Source organism: Bos mutus, unplaced genomic scaffold (genome assembly GCF_027580195.1).
Source record: "Bos mutus isolate GX-2022 unplaced genomic scaffold, NWIPB_WYAK_1.1 CTG956, whole genome shotgun sequence".
NCBI lineage: Eukaryota > Metazoa > Chordata > Mammalia > Artiodactyla > Bovidae > Bos > Bos mutus.
This window is the reverse complement of record NW_027220431.1, coordinates 30,715-51,694: the sequence shown is the minus strand read 5'-3', so window position 1 is coordinate 51,694 and position 20,980 is coordinate 30,715. Positions and strand designations below refer to the sequence as shown.

At 40.9% G+C, this 20,980-nt stretch overlaps 1 long non-coding RNA gene across 11 annotated transcripts in view; it reads right to left on the bottom strand.

Annotated features, from left to right (window-relative positions):
* Positions 1 to 20,980, bottom strand: part of LOC138987176 (uncharacterized) — a 46,173-nt gene that overhangs the window by 7,526 nt on the left and 17,667 nt on the right. For 3 of the 11 annotated variants that reach the window (XR_011463572.1, XR_011463571.1, XR_011463569.1), the window contains exon 5: positions 228 to 346. The exons of 6 other annotated variants lie outside the window; for them this stretch is intronic. This is a non-coding gene — a long non-coding RNA (uncharacterized lncRNA). Of the gene's footprint in view, positions 1 to 227; positions 347 to 17,940; positions 17,956 to 20,980 lie in introns of those variants that run through there. 2 more of the 11 variants (XR_011463578.1, XR_011463577.1) reach the window with 1 other exon arrangement.

Here is a 20,980-nt window from a genome sequence, read left to right as displayed (position 1 = left end):
GACGACAGAGGATGAGATGGTTGGATGGCATCACTGACTCACTGGATGAGTTTGAGTAAGCTCTGAGAGTTGGTGATGGACAGGGAGGCCTGGCGTGCTGCAGTCCATGGGGCCGCAAAGAGTCGGACATGACTGAGCTGAACTGAAACATATAAGTACGATATTACAGGCACAGAACTGAAAATCAACAGACCCAAGGTTTAAACACCAAACTAGCTTGCTTTTACCTGGGACACAGTTCTCATGTAATCAGGTCACATCTGGGTCTTCTTTCTTTTTTGCTTTTGTAACAGGCTGGAAAACTTGTCCTCTTCTGAGATTTTAGAGAGCCATTGAAGATTTTGGACTTGGGAATATAGAGTGATATTTAGTAGCATTAGCATAGCTGATGTAAAGTACAGATTATAGAGTTGTGGGCTTCCTGGGTGGCTCAGACGGTGAAGCAACTGCCTGCAATGCAGAGCCCAGGTTCAATCCCTGGGTCCGTAACATCCCTGGAGAAGGGAATGGCAACGCATTCCAGTGTTCTTGCCTGGGAAATCCTATGGACGGAGGAGCGTGGCCTACAGGACAGACTGCAGAGTTATAGAAACAAGCAAAGCAAGAGTACTTGAGTACTTCTTCAGTGTGTAAAGTCTGGTGAGTGCTGTAATTACCAGGAGAACCCCAGGATTTGCCTCATTATCACAGATTCATCAATTTTCCCCCTTTCCCCTTTCTAAAGGTATCATTGGTGTATTCTGGTTATGGTTCTTTAACTCCCCTAAATTTCCAGTCACTTAGAAATCTGTCCTTTCCTCTTGACCTTGTTTGCTCTGCCTTGACTGTTCTTTTTGTATGAGTTGTGCTGCTCTCTCTCTGTTCTGACTTTATTCAGCCTCAATCACAGAGAGTCCTAATAAACTGATGGCCTCTTCCATTCGATTTCTAAGATCAATGGTATATTCTGTAATATTTATTGAACTTCATGGCTACTAATGTTTGATATCATATTATTATGAAAGTGCAATAAAATATTTCTGATTTTTTGGTACTATGATCAACTGTTGAATGTATTAAATTTAGTGTGGTTGTATTTGTGACTGGATAGTAGCCCTGGGAACCCTAGAAGTTTCTTACCATTTTACTGAGTTTTCACTCAATTTTAATTAAATTTGAAAGCCTCTAGAATTGAGATCAGAAATTCATATACATTAATTTGGTCTCTATGCCCTCTTTGAAATACCAAAATGTTGTTGTTGGTTTCTATTTGGATTAATTGTTTTCTATTTAAAACCGGCTTCCCTGGTGGTCCAGTGTTTAAGAACCCACCTGCCAATGCAGGGGACATGGGTTTGACTCCTGCTCTGGAAACATCCTACATGCCACAGGGCTGTTAAACCCCATGTGCCACAACTATTCAAGCCCAATGCTCTGGAGCCCGCATGCTGCACACACTGAAGCCTGTGTGCCTAGAGCCCATGCTCTGAAAGGAGAAGCCACTACAGTGAGAAGCCCCACTTGCCGCCGCTAGGGAAAGCCCAAGCGCAGCAATGAAGACCCAGCACAGCCAAAAAATAAATCAATGAGCACTCAAGGGTTTCTAAAAAACAACTATCTGTTTCTACTTTAGTATCCACATCATAGTGGATATTAGAATATATGAGATGAACATAAAGTGTGAAATGAGCAGAAAGAAGTTTTAATCCTGGAATATGGATTCATCTACACACATATTATGATCCTGATGCGATTTGAGTCTATAATAATTTCCATTTAAAAGCATCATTATAGTAGTTTCTAAGTCTCTTGAAATTATTCAATTTGAAGTTACTGAAGGCTTTAGAAAGTAGAGATTCTGAGTAATTAATACTTAATACAGATTTTAACTGAAGACAACAGGAACACATCATGTAGTTAAATTAGCTATTTAATTCTGAGATAGTTTATGAGTGATTCAGTCCACCTTCTTGAAACCTTTTTCCTTCAGTGAAAGAGGGCAGTCAAATTTGGTTTTATCTTGAGAGTTCAAGAAGCGGTGAAAAACGAGTCGAAAAGAGTCTATTCCGAAAAACGGACATAATTTTGAAGTTCAACTGGAATAAGAAATTGTAAAACTTTGTATAGAAAATTGCATCTCACTTCATAATTATCTGATTATTTGATTTATCAAGTAAACAAAGCATAATGTTTCTTACAGCCTCTGAATACTTTTTTCCAACCATGACAGATTAAATGAATATAGAGAGTGAACAGAAATGGGAGGGGGTCCTGGATCTGTATCCTTATGCAGGAAGAGGGCAGTGCTTTGGGGGAGTGCAATTTACATGAGCATCTGGGTCTTTTGTCGTGTTTTGGATGGATGACCTGAGTCTGATATATTGGTGAATAGCATTAACAAAGGTCTGATTATCAAAGGCTAGGAAGAAAAATGCAATTAGCCACAGCAATGAGGTGATGTCTGTGTTTGGGGGAAAAACCTGGAATCTAGCTGGCTATAGAAAACACTGAAATGATACATCGGTAAAAGTCCTGATTTGTGTGTGCGTGTGTGTGTGTGTGTGTGTGCGCTATTATATAGTGATTTTAACTCAGTGGGATATGACCAAAAAAAGTAATTTTTTGGATAATGTTTGGGTTATGTGATATAAGTGGGATTATGTGATGAAAGTACCTGTTACTAACAAAATGATGTGATAAACTCAATGAATTCTTAATTTATAACACACCAGTTTCACCAATCTGACAATTGCAATACTGTTTCTATTTAAAGAAAATTAGAAGTAAGTAAAAGTACATTGGAGTTCAAAAGAAGTTTGCTCTTTTTCTGTTGTTTTTTTCCCTCTATAAACCATGCCACCCAGAATAGAGAACCATATCTAATCTCCCAATTAGGTCAGGCCCTAGGATAATCAATCTCTTTAACAGCAGATTCCTTGTTTCAGCAAATGAATGCTTGGTTTCAAAAGCAGTTTTGCGTTGAGAAAGAAGTACAGTTGGCATGGGTGATTGGAACTCTGTAAAAAGCTTCTGTAGATTGTTTTATGCCTACACTTTGTGAACTGAAGTAAATGCTGTATATATCCATCTTAAAACGAATATGGTGGGGGCTTTCAACAGCCTGTGAGAACGTCTACATGCATAGAAATGAAATTATTTTAAGGCCAGATTTTTAATACCCATTTGAATTACACTGTGATTTTGATAATATCTAACAGCAGTGTATATGTTTTTAGTAGATGCTCTTCATATTTATTATGTTCATTAGTGACAGTAATGTAATTATTACATTAAACCACAACAGACTGAAAATACAATGACAGATTAACATGATTCTTATATTTGCTGTTTGGACCACATTTATATTAGTTTGTGAGTTAGCCTTTTATTTTTATATCTGATGCCTTTCAGTCCATATTCATGCTATGTGCAAATAGGTCATGTGAGACAACTTTGAAACCAAGAGGAAATAATTAAAAATTGAAGCTTATAAAGAGGAAAGTGGTGGCAGGATAAATTGGGAGACTGGGCTCGACGTATGTACACTGTTGATGCTGTGTGCTCCACTCAGTGCTGTGTGGTGACCTAAATGGACAGGAAGTCCTCCCATACATGTACCCGAGGGGATATGTGCATACGCTTTGTTGTACAGCAGAAACTAATACAGTTCAAAGCAACTATACTCCAATAAATATTAATTTAAAAATAAAAATTAAAGTTTATAAATAATGTGTATTAAAATTATAAACTTAATTTTGCTCACAACTCAGCTCATTTAATCCAAGATATTAAAATGTAGTGAAGTACTTTTCAATATAGTATAACAAAAATTATAGGGTTTCAATAAGTTATTTTAGATAATTATTGTTCAAAATGTGATTGCTGAAACTTATCAGTGATGCTTGAAAGTGATACAAAAGTAACTCAGGAAGCCACAAACTGCCTGTTTTAGGAAAGCATACTTTAAGCATACTTAAAAATATGGCGTTGAAACATTTGCAAGGTAGTTAAGAAAAAAAGCATTCTCAAACGTATTTTGTATGTTACCTTTCAACTTTATTCTATAATGGTCAGTTCTATCCCTTTTTCTCCCCTCTTAAAAATTGTTTCAAATGTGCTTAATTTTTGGAAAGTTATTATTTCTCATAGTGACAGTTGGTAAAACATCTGAGGAAAAATTGAAAGCAGATGGTCTTTAAGAAACAGTTATGACTAATTACTTCATACCTTTCACACAAATATCAGCACACGTATGGGATTAAATTACTGTTTTAAGCAGGATTCTTGTTTGGGCTGTGCTGGCTCTTGGCTGCCGCATGGACTTGTCCACAGTTGCAGTGTGCAGGCTTCTCTCTGTGGCGGCTTCTCTGGTTGCAGAGTGTGGGCTTTAGGGCACTTGGGCTTTGGAAGTTGTGACACGTTTCTCAGTAGTTGGGGCTTCCAGGCTCTTGAACACAGGCTCAAGAGTAGTGACCTATGGGCTCAGCTACTCTGGCATGCTGGATCTTCCCTGATCAAGGATCCAATCCGTGGCTCCTGCACTGGCAGATGGATTCTTTACCACTGAGCCAAAAGGGGATCCTCACTATTGTAAGTAAGGTTCTAAGGCAAAGTTGGTAGATATTATAGTGATTCACTGAAACAAGATTTTTTAAATACAGGCATTGCTTTTTTTTTTTTTTTTTTTTAAACAGGCATTCTTAATAATACCAAATACCAAAATAGAACTATGATGTTTACTCATGCTTATTGTAATGCATGTGCGTGCTAAATCACTTCAGTTGTGTCTGAGTCTTTGCATATGGACTGTTGCAGAGAAGTCCACCAGACTTCTCTGTCCATGGGATTCTCCAGACAAGAATACTGGAGTGGGTTGCCATGCCCTCATCCAGGGGATCTTCCTAACTCACGGATCAAACCTGCATCTCTTATGTCTCCTGCATTGGCAGGCTGGTTCTTAATCACTAGCGCCACCTGGGAAGCCCATTCTCCTGTATAACAACATTTTAATATTGTTAGTAGAATAACTTCTGCATGTTAAGTACTTCTGTATATTAAAAATTTTAACTGGAAGACTGTTTAATGTCTAGATCTGTTACTCAGCTATATTTTAGATTGAAAACGTAATTACTATAGCTTATCAGGCAGTATACATTTGATTTAATGAAATCAAATCACTTAGGTTTATACAATAGATTTCTTACTTATATCCCAATGATTTTCAGGATCCAGAGATTTCCAGTCTGAAATCCTTTATTATCCTAGAACTCTTATAGATAAATTTATGTATGGATCATTTCATCCTTGCCAGGCACACACATTAACACACACACATTAACTATAGTATGAAAAAAAGAAGTCTGAAAGAAAATATAGCAAAATGGCTATCTTTGGGTGATTTGGGGGTGATTTCTTAAATCTTATGTACTGTATTACATAGGCTTTTGATTCTTTTATAATTAGGATAGATATAAATATTTTCAATTTCAAAAAACATACAGTTCCAGCATAGGTGATATATAATTGGACAATAATTTTATAATATAGTTTGACAATAACTTTTTACTTTCCTCTTGAACCTTGTAAAGCCTGTTGGGGCAAATACCCTGTTCTCTCCTTGGCAGTGCTGATTTGGCCGTACTGTTGAAATCAAACTTTGGTGGGAATGCAAACTAGTACAGCCACAATGGAGAACAGTGTGGAGATTCCTTAAAAAACTGGAAATAGAACTGCCTTATGATCCAGCAGTCCCACTGCTGGGCATACACACTGAGGAAACCAGAAGGGAAAGAGACACGTGTACCCCAATGTTCATCACAGCACTGTTTATAATAGCCAGGACATGGAAGCAACCTAAATGTCCATCAGCAGATGAATGGATAAGAAAGCTATGGTACATATACACAATGGAGTACTACTCTGCCATTAAAAAGAATACATTTGAATCAGTTCTGATGAGGTGGATGAAACTGGAGCCTATTATACAGAGTGAAGTAAGCCAGAAAGAAAAACACCAATACAGTATAATAACGCATATATATGGAATTTAGAAAGATGGTAACAATAACCCTGTGTACGAGACAGCAAAAGAGACACTGATGTATAGAACAGTCTTATGGACTCTGGGGGAGAGGGAGAAGGTGGTAAGATTTGGGAGAATGGCATTGAAACATGTAAAATATCATGTATGAAACGAGTTGCCAGTCCAGGTTCAATGCATGATACTGGATGCTTGGGGCTAATGCACTGGGACGACCCAGAGGGAGGGTATGGGGAGGGAGGAGGGAGGAGGGTTCAGGATGGGGAACACATGTATACCTGTGGCGGATTCATTTTGATATTTGGCAAAACTAATGTAATTTTGTAAAGTTTAAAAATAAAAAAATTAGGGGAAGGCGCCAAGATGGCGGAGGAGTAGGACGGGGAAAACACTTTCTCCCCCACAAATTAATCAAAAGAGCATTTAAACGTCGAGTAAATTCCACAAAACAACTTCTGAATGCCGGCAGAGGACATCAGGCACCCAGAAAAGCAACCCAACTCCTCGAAAGGAGGTAGGAAAAAATATTAAAGACAATAAAAGAGACAAAAGAGGGAGGGACGGAGTTCCGTCCCGGGAAGGGAGTCTTAAAAAGAGAGAAGTTTCCAAACACCAGGAAACCTTCTCACTGCCGAATCCGTGCCGAGCTTTGGAAGCACAGAGGACAACATAACAGGGAGAAAAAATAAATAAACAATTAGAACTCGCAGATTGCGAGCCCTACGGTAACTCCTCCAGCGGAGAAGCAGCGCAGACGCCTGCATCCGCCATTAGCAAGCGGGGGCTGGGCAGGGAGGCGCGCGCGGGCTGCATCGCTGAGAGTAAGAATCTGGCCTGAATACCCTGAGCACTATCTGAGCGAAATAATTTGGGCTAGCAAACCAGACTGTGGGATATCTACCATGCGAAAAGCCAGCCCTAACCTAAGACACCGCCAGCCCGCGCACGGAACAAAGGACTAAACAGAGGTAGCCGGCTGCAAACCTTCCCCCTCCGGTGACAGGCAGCCAGAGCCGGAAGGGGGCAATCGCAGCCCCAGAGAGACATTATCTATAAAACTGGCTTCTTTGCTAACTAAAACTTATTGGGGGTCTGGACGGTCAACATCTGCCTGAGAAGGTGCGCCGGTTTTACACCCAGATAACCAAGTGGCGGGGAGGCGATAAGTCGCAGCATTGGCGCTCGCCAAACACCTCATCACCTGAGCTGCTCGGACCTGGGAAGAGCACAAAACGCAGCCCCAACTGAGTCTGCGCCTCTGAGGACTACCTGAGTGCCTGAACCAGAGCGGCTTGGACCTGGGAGGTGCGTGCAACCCAGGGCCAGCCTCGGATTGTTCCCGGCGGAACAACCTAGAGCCTGAGCAGTGTGGGCAGGGAGGCTACACGCGCCGTGAGCGGGGGCAGACCCAGTGTGGCTGAGGCACTGCGAGCGCACGCCAGTGTCATTTGTTTGCAGCATCCCTCCCTCCCTCCCCATAGCGCGACTGAACAAAGAGAAGAAATACAGCTCCACCCACCAGAACACCGACACAAACTTCCCTAACCAGGAAACCTTGATAAGCCACCTCTACATACCCACACACAGCAAGGAAACGCCACAATAAAGAGAACTCCACAAACTGCCAGAATACAGAAAGGACACCCCAAAATCAGCACTTTAAACAAGATGAAGAGACAGAGGAATACCCAGCAGATAAAGGAACAGGATAAATGCCCACCAAACCAAACAAAAGAGGAAGAGATAGGGAATCTACCTGATAAAGAATTCCAAATAATGATAGTGAGATTGATCCAAAATCTTGAAATCAAAATGGAATCACAGATAAATAGCCTGGAGACAAGGATTGAGAAGATGCAAGAAAGGTTTAACAAGGACCTAGAAGAAATAAAAAAGAGTCAATATATAATGAATAATGCAATAAATGAAATTAAAAACACTCTGGAGCCAACAAATAGTAGAATAACAGAGGCAGAAGATAGGATTAGTGAATTAGAAGATAGAATGGCAGAAATAAATGAATCAGAGAGGATAAAAAAAAACGATTAAAAGAAATGAGGACAATCTCAGAGACCTCCAGGACAATATTAAACGCTACAACATTCGAATCATAGGGGTTCCAGAAGAAGAAGACAAAAAGAAAGACCATGAGAAAATACTTGAGGAGATAATAGTGGAAAACTTCCTAAAACGGGGAAATAAATAATCACCCAGTCCAAGAAACCCAGAGAGTCCCAAACAGGATATACCCAAGGAGAAACACCCCAAGACACATATTAATCAAATTAACAAAGATCAAACACAAAGAACAAATATTAAAAGCAGCAAGGGAAAAACAACAAATAACACACAAGGGAATTCCCATTAGGATAACAGCTGATCTTTCAATAGAAACTCTTCAAGCCAGGAGGGAATGGCAAGACATACTTAAAATGATGAAAGAAAATAACCTACAGCCCAGATTATTGTACCCAGCAAGGATCTCATTCAAGTATGAAGGAGAAATCAAAAGCTTTTCAGACAAGCAAAAGCTGAGAGAATTCTGCACCACCAAACCAGCTCTCCAACAAATACTAAAGGATATTCTCAAGACAGGAAACACAAAAATGGTGTATAAACTCGAACCCCAAACAATAAAGTAAATGGCAACGGGATCATACTTATTAGTAATTACCTTAAACGTAAATGGGTTGAATGCCCCAACCAAAAGACAAAGACTGGCTGAATGGATACAAAAACAAGACCCCTACATATGTTGTCTACAAGAGACCCACCTCAAAACAGGGGACACATACAGACTGAAAGTGTAGGGCTGGAAAAAGATTTTCCATGCAAATTGGGACCAAAAGAAAGCAGGAGTCACAATACTCGTATCAGATAAATTAGACTTTAAAACAAAGGCTGTGAAAAGAGACAAAGAAGGTCACCACATAATGATCAAAGGATCAATCCAAGAAGAAGATATAACAATTATAAATATATATCCACCCAACATGGGAGCACCGCAGTATGTAAGACAAATCCTAACAAGTATGAAAGGAGAAATTAACAATAACACAATAATAGTGGGAGACTTTAATACCCCACTCACACTTATGGATAGATCAACTAAACAGAAAATTAACAAGGAAAAAAAAAAAAATGTATCTATAAAGCTCACTAAAGCAAAGCACAGTAAAATGAGGTATGGCAATAAAAGGCATTAAATTTTTAAAAAAAAAATAAAGTGCTGAAAAATTAAAGCTGTCAATTCTGTAATAGATATTCATTGAAAGTATCTTTTGAAATGGGGTGAAAAAACACCTTCAGAGAAATGAAAGCTAAGGAAGCATGCACGAGCTATAAAAATGATAAAGTCCTTTATGAATGATGATAATATCAAAACAAAACTGGGAAATACAGGAAGGAGTAAAGAGCACTATGAACAGTCAATACTTGGATAAACATTAGAAACTATTCTCTTTTTTCTTAATTTCTTCATGGTAAACTATCAACATTATATTGTGAAATTTTTCAGAAAAAAAAAAAAAATATGGTATGACATAGTTCTGTCTTAGATATTATGCTAGTGGGATGAATACTGAAAATAACTAAAGTACTTCATGGTACATATTTTCAAAAAAAAAAAAAAAAAAAGAAGACCGTGGTGAGAATTTTTCTCTCTCTCTCTGACAGGGGGAGAGGTGAGACAGTAGAGGGGAGAAGTACTTTGTGGGATTAAGGAATATAAATAGTATAAATAACATATGATATATGCACTATTATTATACCCATTTCATACATGAGAAAACAGAGGCATAAGGAGTTCGAGGCTTGCCCAAGTAATGGAGATAGAATAGAATAGTTATACAGGTAGTTATAAAAGTCCCAGTAGGGGATTATAGGTAGAAAGGGGAAACCTGGGGATAAAAAAGAAAAAAAAAAAAGTATTTAAGATCATCACTTGACCAAGAGAAATTGTTAAACATGGCAGTCTCAACTGAAAATGAAACAAATGAAGAATTCGATTTGAAAAAAAAAAAAATAAAAAAAAAAAATTAAAAAAAAAAAAAAAAAAAAAAACAAAAACTTTCAATGGAAGGTGCACTTGGAATAGATGAAAGCAACCCAGGAACGATTCAAAATATCAAAGAGTAAACATGGTAAGCAGAAATTTTATCTGTTGAGGATTTCTCAACACTTTTACACTATGAAAAATCATTAAAGAGCTTTTATTAACATAGGTTATATCTGAGTATTTATCACATTAGATTTTAAAGCTGAGAAATCTTTGAAAAATTTTATTATTATACTTTAAGATAATAATGAATAATCATTACATGTTGGGGCTTCCCTGGTGGCTCAGTGGTAAAGAATCCACCTGCCAACGTGGGAGACGTGGGTTCCATCCCTGGTCAATAAAATCCTCTGGAGAAGGAAACGGCAACCCACTCCAGTATTCTTGCCTGGAGAATCCCGTGGACAGAGGAGCCTGACGGGCTACAGTCCATGAAGTGGCAAAAGAGGCATGACAGCGACTAAACAACCACTTCACATGTTAAAATACATAATATAGATTTTTCAGAACAACAAGAAGTAGTGAGAAGAGTGACACTGTTTTACATTCAGGAAACCGTCTTGAATATATATCTTAATAGACCGCCGGACTCTTACAATCTGCTTCTGCATTCAGTTTGTTGCATTATAGTATTTAAGTTGACATATATGAAGAAAAGTTGACTTCATGCAAATATGTAGTTGGAAAGGGAGGACAATTTTAATAACTTTTCCAGATAGTTCTGGATATTCTTTTTAATATTACATCAAATCTCAACAAGTAAAAGTTTAAGACAAGTTGTCATGTGAAATCTGAAACCATGTCAGTAAACTTTTAATACTTTTGAACTTGACCTATTTCTCAAGGAAGGTTTCTAAAAGGAATCTGAATTTTTATTTTAAAAATAATAAAGTATAATATTCCAATACTAAAAAAAAAAAAGAGTATTCTGAGGATATTTTAAGGGTTAATTTGCATCCAAATTGCTTTCTAAAACATTTGAGCACCATTCAAATCTCTGAGCTAAATTTCTTAATTCTTGGATGGATCAACTTTAGAGTTTACTATTTGTTGCATGGATAATGTCTTAAAGCCTTTACTCGCTATCTCTTTGGAGGTAGTTTTATATATATGAATTTACCAAATGTGAGCAGTGTGGGAATACAGTAAAAACTTGATCGGTGCTTGTTGGCATGGTGTGGCACTTTTGCAGAGTTCTGTCCTCGCTGTAAGCATGAAAAGATCAAACAAAATGACTGCTTGAGCCCTGAGAACCAAATACTGATTTCCAGAAGAAAATACTATTTCAGTCATAAGTTTTTATGGCAGAAACTGAAGCCAAAATATGCGTTTTCTTCTATGACACTCATATGTCAGATCCTACTAAAAATAATTGAGAAGTTCCCACACCTTGCTTTTGATGCTATCTCTTTTCTTTGTAAACATTTGTACAAAATATCTCAACAAGGAATCCATTATCAAAATTTCCTAAAATCCTTCTTTATTTCAAAATAAAGGTCTAGTTGACTTGGAAATGTGGATGACGTGTTTTCATGTTCTTTTTTTGAATGACAAAAACAATGTTGTCATTCTTTACTAACAAGTCCAGGAGGAATGCCAGAGAATTCCTGTGGATATGGCTGTCCAATCTATTCCAGATTCCAAGGAAACCATGTGTTATCCTCCCTACTCTCCCAGAACAGACCTGATTCTCCTAATGTGCACTCTCTGCAAGTCCTGAAGTCCTGCAACCTTGGGCTTCCCCACATCGCAGTCATTGCAGCTGGTAATTATCTCTTTGCACAGTCAGCTGAATAACTTCTCTCACTACAGGGTTAGCTCCTAGACGGAAAGGTCTGAACTGAATTTTCCATCTCGTGCCCAGGACCTTCAGCACGGTCCTTGGCACACAATGGGAACTCTTTAAGATTCGCAGGGTAGTATATGATAGATTGGAGAAGAAAATGCAACCCACTCCAGTATTCTTGCCTGGAAAATCGCATGGACAGAGGAGTCTGGCAGGCTACAGTCCATGGAGTTGCAGAGTCAGACACGACTTAGCGATTAAACCACCAACCACACATATGATAGAATACCACTGAGCATTTAATGTACTTTGGTGTCCCCAGAATATTTTCCTGTATCTTTTGTACTTGGGGATTCTTCATCCTTCTTGAAAGTTGCTTTTGTGATAAATCTCAGTTCTTGTTTCTTTCTCGCCTTCTTGACTGTTCCATTTTTGTCTGCTCTCATGGCCTTTGTTTTAATTTCTAGTTCCTTAAGGCAAGAATGAAGTTCTGCCTTGCCCTTTGCTTTTTTCTCTTTTGTACACTTTCTCTCAATTACGCATAACCTCTGTGATTCTCAGATCTAAGTCTCTAATTCCAGTCTCTCCCTTACACCACGGTTCCGTATCGTCCAGGTATTCTCTCTACGTTTCCAACCAGAGATTAGTCTTTAAAACCAATAGATCCAGGGCTAAATCCATCGCCTCCCACCTATGTCGTTATTCCTTGTGGCTTCTCTGTGACCTGGTGACTTCTGTGCTGCCTCATCTTTGCTTTCACTGAGCCCCGTCAGGTCTCCCTCTCACAAAGGGTCCATGTTTCCATCTCAGTTACCATCCTGTGGTCATGGCATTCACAGTCTCCCTCCTCTGTTCCAGTTCTCATGGCAGTAAAATATCATGTTTGCTGGTACGAGGGTAACTTTTCCCACATAAGTTTCCTCTTAAAATTCTCACTCAATAATTTGAATGTTGCCTGGGCATTTGATGGTATTAAGGAATTATTAATTATTTTTAGATTTGATAGTGGTATTGAGGTTGTATTAAAAAGGAGAAGAGGTCCTTATCTTTTATATTTAATACACACATACTAAAATGTTTATGAATAATTGATATGATGCCTGGGATTTGATTCAAGCCATATCGAGTGAGAAAGCATGAATGGCAACATAGACAGATAGGCCAGAGTTGATGCTAACTGTTCTTTATAATCTTATGTATGTTTGAAGTTCTGCATAATAAAAATTAAGTCAACTCTTTAGTTCTTTAAGTGCTCATAAAATGAAGTCCAAGCTCTTTAAGAATTGAAAACCACAGGTCAGTCTCAGCCTGTCTTCCCAGTGTCATTGGCCTGTGTCTCCTATGTGTATCCTTTGCTGACAAGCAGCTTAGCAGACTCCTCAGTGTGTGCATGTGACCATCTTTCCCCAGTTTTCTGCATTCCTGTGCACTTCTTCTCAGGAGCATCTTGACTGCAGGTTTGCCTTTAGTCTAGGTATAAGGTAGTTTGCAAGATCTGTCATCACTGTAAAGCCCCCAACAAATGACAGAGGTTTGGTGATTAAATTCCCCAGCTTTTTTCTCTTTTGCTTGGGTCTCCCAGAAGCCTCCAATGGACTTGAGCGCCAGTTGCCCACATTGGTATCTGACTTGAGCACATCAGTATTGCTTTCCTTTCCTTCTTGGTCTCATCAGTCCACTTTTGTACTAGAGCTTTTGGGAACAAGTTGCATCAAGTCCTAATTTCAGGCGCTTCTTCTGAGAGTTGCCAAACTTATTGAGCCGTAAACTCATCCTTTTCTGGTTCTGTGCCTTTTCTGGCTCTGTTCAAGCCTGTATCTTGGCCATGCATGTCCCCCCACTTCCCAACTGTTACTTACATTACTGTTGTTTTCAGTCTTAAATTTTAAACAGTGCCAATTTTAGAAAACTTTGAACATAAAAACATTACAGACCGGCACCACCTATACTTACAACAGGTCCGTGCTCTGCAGCCTGGCTGGATGCTGTTCTAGCAAAGCTCTCTGATAAGTACAGGGTAAAGGGCTGTGCCCATAATGTGCACCCAATACACACAGGAGAGAAGGAACACAGCAAACTGGCAAAAGGCGAGTTCCAGGCATCAGGACACTGAACAGTCTGAACCTCATTTACAAATTAAAGCTGGTGTCACAGGGTTGAGAGAACACCTTCTTAATGGGAGCTGAACTAAGTGTTCAGATCAGTGTTCTTGTTTCTACTAGCCCATCGAACTGCATCACAGCCAGTTAGATATTCACATCATAGAAGCTAGATATTCACAACATTTAACTGAAGAGATCCAGGGGGAAAATCTGTGTGTGTTTATAATTTTATTTTACCTTTAACAAATCCTTCATATAGAGAATATAATTTATACTATTTTGTCTGTAAGTGTTTTTTCCTCCAAGATGGAAGGTGAGCCTTAAAAGATAACCTACAGGAAAGCTCAGATGCAGACAGACACCTGTCTCACCATCAGAACTCAGAGCAGTAGGCGTTACCAGCACAGAGGCATGCCCTCCTCCACACAGCTGTGCACATAATACATCGAGTAATTAACTGGGAATCACCATTGGCAACTCTGGATTTTATCATTCTATTATTCCAGTCCATAGTTTTGCATTTTTCAAAACTAAAATAGTACAAGAGTTGGTTGTTAGTTACCTTGTAACTATTTCATGGTGAGAAGAATGCAGCCTTAGAATAAGATGACCTGGGTCTGAATTCCAGCCCTCCTACTTTGCAGATATGAAATACTGGGACATTTCCTTAACTTGACCCAGTCCTTAATACTTCATCTGAGATGGGGATGACGATGTCAACACAAAACAGTTATTTCTGATCTCTAAAGGTTGGCAGGAAGATCCAAGTACTACTGCTATTAACCATGTAGTTTGATTAAATTTCTACTTGAGACCCCTTTTATTTGTCTGTTTCAGTTTCTAGGCTCTGAAATGGCAAAGATACATTTTTTTTTTTAAAGTAGATTTCAGGTAAACTAGGTTACTGCATACCAGGCGTGCAGTTTAAATGTCACCCTCTCATCTCCTCGGTAAGCATTCTTGTCTCACCTCGCTCTCATGGAGTCTACAGTCTAGGGAGGCGAAACAAAGAAACCAGTAAGCTGATACATAGCATGCCTAATGGTGACTAGCAAGGATGGAAATAGGTTAATAGTCAATAAAGGGGCTTTCCAGGCAGCTCAGGAGGTAAAGAATCTGCCTGTCAATGCAGGAGATGCTGGTTCAATCCCTGGACTGGGAAAATCCCCTGGAGAAGAAAATGGCAAGTCACTCCAGTATTCTTGCCTAGGAAATCCCATGGACAGAGGAGCCTGGCTGACTACAGTCCATGGGGTGGCAGAGAGTCGGACTTGGCTGAGCATAGCACAGCGCAGCAGCAGTCAATACGGACAGCGGAAGAACTTCATACTGAGACATCATCTGAGTAAAAACCTGGAGGAGGGACTTCCGCGGTGCTCTGGAGGTTGCCTCCCAAGCAGGGCATGTGGGTTCGGTTCGGGTTGGGGAACTAAGACCCTGTTGCCATGGGGCAACTAGGCCCATGTGCCGCCGCTACTGAGCCTGCGGGACCCAACAAAAGACCCCGCCTGATGCAGCTAAGGCCCGACACAGCGAAAATAAATAAATGAATATTTTAAAACAAACCAAAAAAGCCTGATGGAGATGAGGCAGTGAGCCACGGGGAGAACTAGGTGAAGGGACTTCAGCCAAGGAAACAGCTAGTGCAGAGGGCCTGGGGATGGAGCTTACCTGATTCACTGAGAAAACAGCTGTGCCAGAGAGGACTGGCAGGGAGAGATAACAGGTGAGATCAGAGCGGCTTCGGGGGCCGGATCATGAGGGACCTTTCTTAGAGAGTGAAGGGGAAATCCATTGCAAGGTTTAAAGCAGGGGAGAGATGAGATCTAACAAGTTTTATAAAGTGCATTTTGAGACTAGATTGCAGGAAGTCCAAGGCGGGAAGTAGGGACATCATTTGGGGTGGGAAAGGCTGCTATAATTCAGGTGCTCTGTGCCGATGTGCCAGGGAGGCAGGCGTGCAGGTGGAGAGCACCAGCTGAAGGGAACATCAAGGGTTTTCCTGATGAGCTGGATATATCCTGGGGGGCAGGGTGGATGAATTTCACCTGATTTCAGCTTTTAAGGAATTTAGCTTGAATGGCTGGGATGACAGACACGTTAACTGTGATGGAGTTGGGTACAGAGCAGGTAGAGAGGGAAGGAAGATCAGGGGTGATGTTTTAGACATGTTACAAGGTAAGGCGAGAACTGCAAGGTCTCAACGCTAGCTCTTGCCCCATGGATGTCTTACGGCCCTGCAGAGTGGTTTCCATAGAGTGGTGAGGCTGAAGGCTGCAGTGGATTATGCTCCAGTGAGAGGGAGGAATGGAAACAGCAAACAGGGACAGCTCTTTCCAAGTGTTTAGCTCTTGTGGTCATCAGGGAAATGGTGGTCTCTGCAAGGAGATGTGCAGTCCAATGAGCATTTGCTTTTGTTTTTAAGATGGGAGAAATAATAGCATGTTTGTATGAAAAGGAGTACGTCAAGGCTGTGTATTGTCACTCTGCTAATCTAACTTATATGCAGAGAACATCATGAGAAATGCTGGGCTGGATGAAGCACAAGCTGGAATCAAGACTGCTGGGAGAAATATCAATAACCTCAGATATGCGGAGAAGGAAATGGCAACCCACTCCAGTGTTCTTGCCTGGAGAATCCCAGGGACAGGGGAGCCTGGTGGGCAGCCATCTATGGGGTCGCACAGAGTCGGACACGACTGAAGTGACTTAGCAGCAGCAGCAGATATGCAGATGACATCACCTTTATGGCAGAAAGCAAAGAACTAAAGAGCCTCTTGATGAAAGTGAAAGAGGAGAGTGAAAAAGCTGGCTTCAAACTCAACATTCAGAAAACTAAGATCATGGCATCTGTTCCCATCACTTCATGGCAAATAGATAGGGAGACAGTGGAAACAGTGACAGACTTTATTTTGGGGGGCTTCAAAATCACTGCACAGGGTGACGGCAGCCATGAAATTATAAGACACTTGCTCCTTGGAAGAAAAGTTATGACCAACCTGGACAGCATATTAAAAGCAGAGACAATACTTTATCAACAAAGGTCCGTCCAGTCAAAGCTATGGTTTTTCCAGTAGTCATGTATGGATGTGAGAGTTGGACTATAAACAAAGCTGAGCGCTGAAGAATTTATGCTTTTGAACTGTGGTGTTGGAGAGACCCTTGGACTGCAAGGAGATCCAACCAGTCCATCCTAAAAGAAATCAGTCCTGAATATTCATTGGAAGGACTGATGCTGAAGCTGAAACTCCAATACTTTGGCCACTGGATGCAAAGAACAAACTCGCTGAGAAAGACTGAAGGTGGGAGAGAAGGGGATGACAGAGGATGAGATGGTTGGATGACATCACCAACTCGATGGACATGAGTCTGAGCAAGCTCCGGGATTTGGTGATGGACAAGGAAGCCTGGCGTGCTGCAGTCCATGGGGTCACAGAGTCAGACAGGACTGAATGACTGAACTGAACTGATGCTGACAAACCAATTTGGTGGAGGACGTGACTTTTGGTGATTCTGGACACAGAGGGAGGAGCTGCTGGGCTGTCTTTGAGCAGATGAGATGAATGAGAGAGCACAAGTGCCAGGCTGACCTTTGCTACTTCACAAACGGTTAAAGTCAAAGGGGAATCAGAGGGGACTTCCCTGATGGTCCAGTGGTTGGACTCTGAGCTTCCAATGCAAGGGGTGGGGTCCTGTCCTTGGTTGAGGAACTACAATCCCACATTCTACTTGACTAAAATAAATTTTAATTAAAAAAATAAAATAGCAAACCCCCCAAAGCCCTAAACAATTTTTTTACTTAAAAAAGAAAAAAAAAAAAAAAAAAGGGAGGGGGAGGCAGGAATCTAGAGGGCATAAAATCAGATACAGGAGTGAGGAAAAGAGATCAGGACGTGATCTGTGAAAGGACACCTCTAATTGCTTTGTTTTTCACTGAAATAGTAAGCAAGACCACCAGCTCAAAGTGGGGATGGGGACACAGCACTGAGATCTGAGGAGAGAGGAGAAAATAACAGACAGTAAGACAACATATCCACCCACTGCCCCCCAAAGAGCCAGCTCCCACAACCAATTTCATCCCCACAAACCAATTCTCTCTTTTGCATGTTCTATTTTAGGAAATATCACAATTCTCCCTTATTACATCTACCTAAAACACCCAACAAAGGTCCGTCTAGTCAAGGCTATGGTTTTTCCAGTGGTCATATATGGATGTGAGAGTTGGACTGTGAAGAAAGCTGAGCGCCAAAGAATTGATGCTTTTGAACTGTGGTGTTGGAGAAGAGTCTTGAGAGTCCTTTGGACTGCAAGGAGATCCAACCAGTCCATTCTGAAGGAGATCAGCCCTGGGATTTCTTTGGAAGGAATGATGCTAAAGCTGAAACTCCAGTACTTTGGCCACCTCATGCGAAGAGCTGACTCATTGGAAAAGTCTCTGATGCTGGGAGGGATTGGGGGCAGGAGGAGAAGGGTACGACAGAGGATGAGATGGCTGGATGGCATCACTGACTCAATGGACATGAGTCTGAGTGAACTCCGGGAGTTAGTGATGGACAGGGAGGCCTGGCATGCTGCGATTCATGGGGTTGCAAAGAGTGGGACACGACTGAACGACTGAACTGAACTGAACTGAACATATTCTATATGTTCAGAAAGTATTCTATATTCTTCCTTCCACTCAACCCTCCATCAAATCAATCCCTCACCCCCATAAACAGAGGTGTAACAAGTCCACTCCTAGTCTGGATTATGTAAACTCCTCCTTACCAACTGCCCTGCTTCCAGACAAAACCTTCTCTGCGTATGAACAAATATGGACATCAAACTCTATCAAGTGTTACATTATGTGGCTCTGGGTTACAGTATAAACAAAGGAAACTGTTCATCCTTAATGCTGTGGCCACACAGATCTTTAAATAATAGCAAGTGCTTCCTGGCTTAAAAAATAAAATAAAACCCAGCATCTCGTTTTTATGGCAATTTAAGGACTCTCTGACCTTGCCTCGGCCTGCGTGTATGGCCTCATCCCCAGTTTACACTGAAGCAAACACTGGGCTGAAATACTGGACACATTGCTTCCAGTTGTGATCCATGAGGGAGGCAGAAAATATGATGCAGAGAGATAACAGATCATAAAGACACACCAGTGGGTATTTTCCCATGGGTATTAAGAAGCCAAGTACTTAAGCTACATGCAAACAGTAATCATTTGCCATAGCTCAAACAGCAGGCATCTTCCTCTTGCCTCCTCAGTCTTCCTCTTCTATGGAGAAGGGAATTGCAACCCACTCCAGTATTCTCACCTGGAGAATTCCATGGACAGAGGAGCCTGGCCCGCTATGGCCCATGGGGTTGCAAAGAGTCGGAGACAACTGAAGTGAGTTAGCATGCGTGCATGCTTCCTCTTCCGATTCTACTTTCTCTTTGACTCAAGCCAGTCTGGAAGAGCACATATACCAACTCGCCACATTTTTTAAAAGTCTTATCTGTGTTGCCTCTGGTAGATATTATTTTTTAGTACATGAAAGGCTGAAAAACAATAATTTTTTTTTCTATTTAATCATTTTTTTTAAATTTTATTTTTAAACTTTACAAATTGTATTAGTTTGGCCAAATATCAAAATGAATCCGCCACAGGTATACATGTGTTCCCCCTCCTGAACCCTCCTCTCTCCTCCCTCCCCATACCATCCCTCTGGGTCGTCCCAGTGCAGTAGCCCCAAGCATCCAGTATCGTGCATCGAACCTGGACTGGCATCTCTTTTCATACATGATATTTTACATGTTTCAATGCCATTCTCCCAAATGTTCCCACCCTCTACCTCTCCCATAGAAAACCAATTTTTTTTTTTTTTTTTTTTTTTTTTTTTATAGGTGCCGTGTTTCAGGAGTACAGCAAACTGATTTACTTATATACAAATATATTCTTTTCCAGATTCTTTTCCATTATAGATTTTTTTCCATTATAGATTATTAAAAGATATTGAATATATTTCCTGTGCTACATAGTAGGTCCTTGTTGTTTAAGATATTATTTTATTTTTTTTAATATTTTTATTTATTTGCTGAATGGGGTCTTAGTTGTTCTCAGGTGGGAACTTCTGTTGTGGCACAGGATTCTCTCGTTGTGGAGCATGGCTCAGCAGCTGTGGTGCACAGTCTTGGCTGCTCCACAGCAGGTGGGATCTTGTTCCCTGGCCAGGGATTGAACCTACGTCCCCTGCATTCCAAGATGGATTCTTAACCACTAGACCACCAGGGAAGTCCCTAAGATACTATTTTAATTAACAAGTAGAGTTCCTCGTTATCATCTGGCCAGTTTTAAGGAAAGATACTAAAGCCTCAAAATACACTTGGTACATTTGGTGGTTTCACAGTATGTCCACCCACCCTTTGACATTCCTCTCTTCAAGAGGTGGAGCCTCACTGCCCTCCTCCTGAGTCTGGATTTGATGCCTGGCTTCTTTCCTTTCCTTTTTTTATATTTATTTATTTGGCTACATCAGGTCTTAGCTGCAGAACAGGCGAGCTCTAGTTGCAGCAGGCGCTCTTAGTTGCGGCATGTGAGATCTAGTTCCTTGACCAAGGATCGAACCCAGACCTTCTGCACTGGGGGTGTGGAGCCTTAGCCCCTGGACCCCAGGGAAGTCCCTGACGCCTGGCTTCCAGTGAATAGTTACTATGAGGCAAAAGTGAGCAGCTCTGGGGCCTTGATCATCCAAGGCGCGGGCTGATTCCTCTGTGCTCACTCTCTGCCACGTGCTGAGGACACAGCGTGATATGGGAGGGTCTGCTGCCAGGGCGAGCGAGCGCTCTGGGAAACGCATGCTCACGCATGAGGCAGGTGTCCCTGCAGCATCCTGAGTGCAGCCACGGGCAGGGAGCCGGGGCCGGAGCCACCCAGCTGGCTAGGCCGCTCTGGCATTCCTGAACCACGGAAACTTAGATAACAGAGGCTGCTGTTCAAAATCACTAAGCTTAGAGATCATTAATGTCACCCTCATGATCACCAACTA